The sequence below is a fragment of the Helianthus annuus genome, chromosome 15 (assembly GCF_002127325.2).
Source record: "Helianthus annuus cultivar XRQ/B chromosome 15, HanXRQr2.0-SUNRISE, whole genome shotgun sequence".
NCBI classification, from domain to species: Eukaryota; Viridiplantae; Streptophyta; class Magnoliopsida; order Asterales; family Asteraceae; genus Helianthus; species Helianthus annuus.
The window spans coordinates 8,088,070-8,096,269 of record NC_035447.2 but is presented as its reverse complement, the minus strand read 5'-3'; positions in this window follow the sequence as shown (position 1 = coordinate 8,096,269).

The following is an 8,200-nucleotide window of genomic DNA, read 5'->3' as shown; positions in this document are numbered from 1 at the left end:
TTACAAGTAGATGTGTGCATTATAAACACGGCCGTAAAAAATCACGGCGAACGGCGCTCCGTGGGGTGTACTTTTTTACACCTCCGTGGGGTGTAAAAAAAATTCAAAAAAAATGTCGTGTGTGTAGTTTTGAGCACCCACAAGTTTGTGTTTACGGGTACCGTAAATTTTACAAATGAAGGTGGTTTTTATAACTGGAGGTGCTTTCTATATATATATATATATAGAGGACCGTTAAAATGAAAACCACCTCCAGTTGTAAGAACCATGTGAACCACTTTCTTGCCATTAGATTTTCAAAATGGATGGATGAGATTAAAAGTAGTTAAAAGTAATATTAAATTCTTTTTGTCTAATTATGTCTTTAATATTTTAATTTAAAAGGGTATTTAAGTAATTTTGTTTTTTTTTCTTATTAATTTTATTGTTTTGAATTACATTTTTGTCCTATTTGCATTAATTGTTTTTTTTTTTTCTAAAATCAGATTTTTTTATTAAAGAACATTTTGAAATCAGTTGTTTGATAAAAAAAATTTACGCGCGTTTTTTTTACGACCCGTATTTTACGCTCGTTTTTTTACGACCCGTTTTACGCTCCGTTTTTTCACGCCGTCTATGCGACCGTGGTTTTTAAGTGCCGTTTTTTAGGCCTGGTTTTAGGCGCCGTTTTTTGCCGCGCCGTTTTTTACGTCACGTTTTTCACAAGCCGTTTTTGCGCCCCATTTTTTACGTCCCGTTTTAACGCGCCGTTTTAGCGTCCCGTTTTTATGTCCTGTTTTTACGTGCCGTTTATACGGCCCGTTTTACGCGTCGTTTATACGGCCCGTTTTACGCGCCGTTTTTTTACGCCCCGTTTTTTTCACGCCGTTTTTGCGACCGGGTTTTTACGTGCAGTTTTTTATTCTCGGTTTTACGCGCCGTTTTTACACTTTCTACATTTTACGTTTTACGTTAAATTTTTTAGACTTTTTACGTTTTAAGTTTTACGTTAAAATTTTTACGTTTTACGTTAAAACTTTTTACGTTTTACGTTTTACGTAAAACTTTTTACGATTTACGTTTTACGTAAAACGTTTTACGTTTACGTTTTACGTAAAGCTTTTTACGCTTCACGTTTTACGTAAAACTTTTTACGTTTTACGTTTTACGTTAAAACTTTTTTTCTTTTGACGTTTTACGTAAAACTTTTTACTTTTTACCTTTTACGTTAAAACTTTTTACGTTTTACGTTAAAACTTTTTACGTTTTAAGTTTTACGTAAAACTTTTTACGATTTACGTTTTACGTTTTACGTTTACGTTTTACGTTAAAAAGTTTACGGTTTACGTTAAAAAGTTACAGTTTACGTTAAAAAGTTTACGTTTATTTTTTTTTTTTGCAAAAACTTTTTTGCGCAAAAACAAACGCACCTAGAAATCGCAAACTCGGGAGGTGTCTCAGATATATTATTGTCATCATCGACTAGGGGGAAAACCGACAACATCAAAACAAAGTGTATCTTGAAAAAAAAGGGGTTTGGCTCAGATTATCCGATAATCAAAAAGGCTGCAAAAGTGGGGTTGCAGGTTCAAAAAACCTACCCTCTGTCGTCCTTGTCGCGCCATCGTCATCTAAATTTACGTTTTTTTTTCATCATCGCCGCCCAAATCGACCATATCAAAACCCGCAGATTCAAAGATTCAAAATCACCAGCAAACCCAGCCAAAAATCACTGTTCGAATATAGCAAAAATCATTGTTCAAACATTCAAAACATTCACAAATCACCAACAAAACCCAGCAAAAATCAGTGTTTGAAATCTACCAAAATCAATATCCAAACATTCAAACATTTAAAACCACATATTCAAAACATTCAAAATCACTGTTCGGATCTGTACAAGAATCACAATCCAAAAATCAGTGTTCGAATCACTATCCAAAAATCAGTGTTCGAATCACTGTTGTGATTCAAAATCACTATCCAAAATCACTGTTGGGATTCAAAAATCACTATCCAAACATTCAAAATTACTGTTGTAATTCGAAATCACTAACCAAAAAATCAGTGTTCGAATCTAGCAAACAACACCAACAAAACCCAGCAAAAACCCACAGATTCAAACATTAAAAATCACAAGCAAAACCCATCAAAATCTCTTACCAACAAACACATGAAAATCTTTAATGAAACCGCCTCCCCTTTTCTGCCATGATCTCCACAAATGTGAAACCGCCTCCAACACCAGCACCGCCGACCAACCACCTCCCACCACCGTCTTCCGCCGTCGACCAACCACCTCCACCTCCGCCGATCAAACATCTTTTGGGTTCCTTGGAGGAGATGAGAGATGGGTTGCAGGTCTGAGGGTCGCCGGAGAAACGATCGGTCACAGTAACATCATCACCACCGCCGCTCACACATCAGTGAAACCCCATTGTGTGGCGGCGACATCCACCAGAGACGGAGAAGGAGGGGGTACAACGGGGAGTAGGTGCGGCTGCAGTTTGGGTAGGAGGGGTGGATCGGAGAAAATGAATCTGGGGGGGGGGATTATGGTTCGAGTTGATTGATAAATCTCTGGTTTTTGAAAAAGATAGGAGAGAGACAAAAGAAAGGATACAAATAAGAATGAAAGGATACAAATGAGAATGAAAGAAAGGATACAAATGAGAATGAAAGGATACAAATGAGAATGAAGAGAGAAGAGAGAGACAGTTAAAAGATGACATTGACATTTCTGGTGGAATTAAATAAGAGAGAGAGTGAGAGATTAGACATTAAGGGTAAAAGACCAAAATACCCTTTAAGTTGATTGGTTGAAAATGGTTCTCGCGGTTCTTACAACTGGAGGTGGTTTCTATTTTAGCGACTCCATATATATATATATATATTGTATGTATATGTGTGTGAGAGGGATTTTATCCTTTACAGCCTGTCCTCGTCGTCTCCTCCCTGCCGATCTCGACGCCGACGTGCCTAAGGAAATGGTGTTTGGGGGCGAAACCGAACATCGTCGGGCCTGGACGACCCCACATTGAGTGGCCTAAAATAATTAGAGAAAAGAGGTGATTAATATGGTTGGTACGTTAATTTAAGACATGTATAAAAGTGGGTATAAATAGAAATAAATGTGTGTAGGCATACAAAGAAATATGATATATACATGATGAAATAAATTGATATATAAATGTAAACTTTTACATTTGATTGACTTTTGTTATACTTATAACGTGTCCAAGAATTTATGTATAAGGGGAATTTGAATGCATGACGACTTTGGAGCCGGTTGCTAAACATCAAGTTAAGAGGATGATGATAATACAACTTGATAACATGTGGAAACCGCAAACTAAAAGACTGGGCCACTATGAAATGTGGCACAAGACCAAACTCATCGTTGAATAAAAAGGGCAGAATGAGGGGATGGGGATGATTTATTGAACGAAAAAACACGATAAAAGAGAGTGAAATATCCTATCCTTATTATAATATGATACGGATTCTTCAATGATCATTCGATATGTACAAGTGAATTGAAAATAAATAAATTGGAGTAAATAAATAAATATAACGGAATTTAACGAAAATGTGATGCTGTTACAGAGCGATTGAGACTTTAACCGAAGAAAATGCTTCTCCTAAAAGAGAAGTGGGTCACACTAGGAATGATTATGAACACCTTATTGCTGAAAATGCAGCCCTTAAGGTATTACATAATTCTGCTTTGGGACTGTACATAAACGACTGGCTATCACTAGGTGTAATATGCTAATTCTAATAATATTTGGCCTGAGCATTTTTTTATCTGAATGCAGTTGCGTGAGCGATTACCCAGTCCAATGGGAGGATCTGCCATCACATGTGACATATGGATTACAACATGGCAAACTTATTTTTTTGGTCATCATCATCGAGCCACTTCTATTTCAACTATAAAAAGAATTAAATTACCTATTTGATCCTTTTTTGCTAACATTGGCTGTTTTATTTTTTCAGTGTTTATGAACTGGAAGGAAAAGATATAAGTTTTCATGTTCTTGAGTTGAAAAGAAACTGATGTGAGCCTTTCTCATATAAATATTTGTTTATATATTTCTCTCATAGGGGGAGGTTCATTTGAGAAGAATCTTTTTAAAAGAAGAAAAAATGAATTAAGCTAGACCTTATATTTTTTTGATTTTGTGAATCAAGATATCTTTTTTGTCCACTTTTAATTAATTCTTTAATTACTAAGGGTAGTATTGACATTTTGATGTAGAGTATTAATAAATATTTTAAAGAGTTACTAAAGTCTTATTAATGCAACCATAAATTACTCCTTCACTATCATTAATGTATTGGATCCTACACAAATTTTATTAGAGGTTAGGAAATTATTTAAAAATTTTGTGTCCTACACATATTTTATTACGAGTCGCAAAATTATTTAAAAGTGTTTAAGTCCTACACATTCTGTATCCTACACCAAAATATTGTTTTAATGGTGTAGGAAATGTTGAAAATGTAAGATCATGTGCAAGATTGTTTTTATTGTGTAAGGTGCACAACTATTTTATATGATAGGCTCATTAAATTATTAGAGTTCATTAACTTGAATATAAAAAATAAATAATAGACTCATTAAATGATTAGAGTTCATTAATTTGAATATCAAAAATAAATAATAGACTCATTAAATGATTTGTTCAAATTACCTTTGTATCCTTTATTCTTAATTTTTAATTCTTCTCATTTGAGCTCTCCACTTCTCTCATATCCCTTAAAAGTTGTAGCTAATTTTTAAGACGACTTGATACCCCATCCATTTTGACTATGTCAGCATTCTAACCAGAACTAAAGCTAATGACGATGATGATTTTGCTTTTACAGTTTGTGGATATCATTGAAAGCCATATGTATGTTCTTCTGAATCTGTTGGCAATCAGTGAAGAAAAACTAAGCCACACTTGGCAATCTAATGTGGCTTTGCCTCTCTTGATAACGTACTATTTAAAACTAATCTTTGTGTTATATGTTGTAACGAATCTCACTAAAATTAATACTTATTATGTTAATTGTATAAAAAGGAAACCCTAATTGAGACACCCAAGTAATTCTGCATAAACCCTAAAATTTTCAGAACATTTAAAATCAGGATCAGGGCCCTTAAAACTCAAAGGGGGTTAAACCCTAATTGACGATTATCTTCGAAATACGTTGTCAAACTTAAAATTCGTTCGAACGTCGACTCAGCAAGGCTATGCTAGTGACGAGGCTACCCTAGGCCATAGGGGCACGCCCCGCGATACGCGACAGGGGGAGAGGATCCCTCCGCGACTCGCGGGCGGCTCAAATTTTGGGTATAAATGCAGGGGCTTGGGGCCTGAACTATTTGCTCAGTTCGACGGTCTAAAACGTCGTCCTACTCTTTGTATCTCCGTTTCTTTCTATCAACGCCCTAAAACCCCGAAACTCTGCTCGTTATTAGGGTAATAACTCTAATCGCTGCTACGATTCAATCTCCGATCGACTGAAACTATCCGACATGATGTTTAAGTGCTATCCTTTGTCATTAGTCGTGATTTCGACAGAATGTTTAAGTACCACCCGAACTCGGGGAATACTTTGTCATTCGTTGTGAATCCGATGGATGTTTAAGTGATTACACTTTGTCATTCGTTATGAGGGTTTTATCTCGTGATTATCGTTAAAGTTGAATTGAGTTAATACACTAATACGAGTTCCATTGTATCTAGAAATTAGAACTCGTAAGCAAGGAGCTGCTAGAGTACTTAATAGTTAAGTAAACTTAATAGTTAAATAAACTTAGCAGCTAAGTTAGCTGAGTAGATTAATTAATCTGTTAATTAAGTTAAGTATGATTAATTAATCAGTTAATCAAGATTAATTAAGTTAATCAAGATTAATTAAGATTAATTAAGCTAAGCAAGATTAATTAAGCTAAGCAATATTAATTAAAGCTAAGCAAGATTAATTAAGCTAAGTAAGTTATTTAGTTAAATGGATAAGCAAACTTAATAGTTAAGGAAACTTAATAGTTAAGGAAACTTAATAGTTAAGGAAACTTCCTAGCTAAGGAATAAATCTACCTATAAATAGGAAGCTTAGGATTCATTTTCCTTTGTTCCTTTCTTCTATTCTTCTCTCTATATATTGGTGTTCTAACCAATAATCACCAAAGCGATGTCCTGTCCGATCGATTCAGGAACCATCTAACGAATGCCGAAGTATTGTGCTTTGTGAATTTCGTTAAACGGAATCCAAAGTACTATACTTTGTGAGTTCATTAAATGAATACCAAAGTACTGACTGAATAAGACTATACTTTGTGAAATTCGTTAAGGTTCGAATCTCGTGACTACCGTTAAGGTTTGATTTGGGTTTTACACAAATACGTATTCCATTCTGTTAAACTATGTGTTTAACTACCAAGAATACTCCCAACTACACACTTACAATCAAACAAACTATTAAATCATCAGAAGATCCAGAATAATAAATTGCATGCTTAATTATCGGAAGAAGTAGAATCAAGAATCTTGTTAACTCAATCCTGCATGCTTATAAAGTGAGTCATTCTCTTTTTATCAACTATTTTACAAAACTCCAAATTATTTTCCAAAGTTATAATTACAGGGATTAAGTCTATGTAATCACCAAATTACAGCCGGTATGTGGGGTTTTGTATACATTACTTGATAATCTTCACCATTGGGGCAGCCAATGGGTGATATGACCATAATCACAGACACCATTGGACAGATGGGCCAATGGGTCGAGTGGTAAAGTACCGTGGGTAGTTGGTTTGATATCAGAAACATTGTAATCACTCTTAATACTGTGAATTATAACAAATGCGTCGTTTTAAGTAAAATGAATGATTCACTCAGTATTTCCCGCTGACAAAACCTTTTTAAAACACGTTTCAGGTAATTACAGTAGACTGGAGTAAGGATTGGATCCGGCACTGAAGGACTTCAAGAAGTGGCTTATTTTATTAATTAAATCAACTTAAGAAATATTGTTTTTGGGTTTATCCCTTAGTAAAAGTTACCTTTGTAAAATAAGAAATTATTCCATCTATTTACATAAAATCCGGTGTTTACTAAACTCTGATATTTTTCCTAACTCACGGTCCTGATGAAATTTCCGCTGCAATATTTTTCAAAATAATCACCGGTACCACTGGACTGCTCGCGACTCCCGATTCCGTCCAGGGTGGGTCGGGGGTCGTGACATATGTTGAATCAGGTTAGAAAGAAGAAATTAGGAGATACAATCTTTAAATAATAAAAAAAAATTAACAAAGATATAAAAATTGAATCAATATACAGGGTTTAGAGCCATACCTTAGTCATGCATAATCAGTCAAAGATCCAAAAGCTTAGATAGGTTTATAGAACTTTTAGTAATTAGAGTACTTTATTTTAGAGAATAAGTCGAACGAATATATTAGTTGAATGCAAAAGTGCGAATATATCATTTGAGGACCAGATATGGGTGATGAATTGTTATATAGGTTGAGGACGTTGATTTGAGGATGATGTGTAATTTTTGAAGCTTGCATGTGGTTTAACTTTTGAATTACCTAATGCCGGATATTATTATGTCAGCTAAGTGCACAGTAATAAGTTAGTCTTATATTTTTTCAAGGGTCACTTTTAGGGAGTAGAGGATTTGGTAATTGTCTTTTTCAACATTGTTGTGCTATCTTTACTTTATATGTAATAGTGGGGAATCCTTGTGCTACCTTTAGTTTATATGTAAATAAGTGGGGAATCAATTGTTACTAAATTGAATTGTTTTGTAGGTTGCTTTCTTTGTGGTTCGTCTCAGAATCAGAGTTAAGGTTTACCCTTTGCTCTCTTTTTTAGTAACATTCTCTACTATCAAAAGCTTAGATATTAGTTGTAAAAAGCACTAAAAGATGAAATGCTATATCCATCCTTGAAAATACATGTTTAAGATTAGTTTATTGTCATTTCTAATTTAAGTTTGTTACAAACATATGTTGGATATAATTTGTTAGTTTTTAGTATGAGTAGAAGTAGTGGTGTGAAAATTAATTGTGTTTTTTAATTGTAGCAACATGTGCCTATAAAATCCATTTGATCTCAACGAATCACATTCAGTTCAAGCTGCAACAGTAAGTCTTTTTTTTAATTAATATTGGTTGAGCATTAAGTTTCAAACACTATAAATATATTATTGAAAAAAA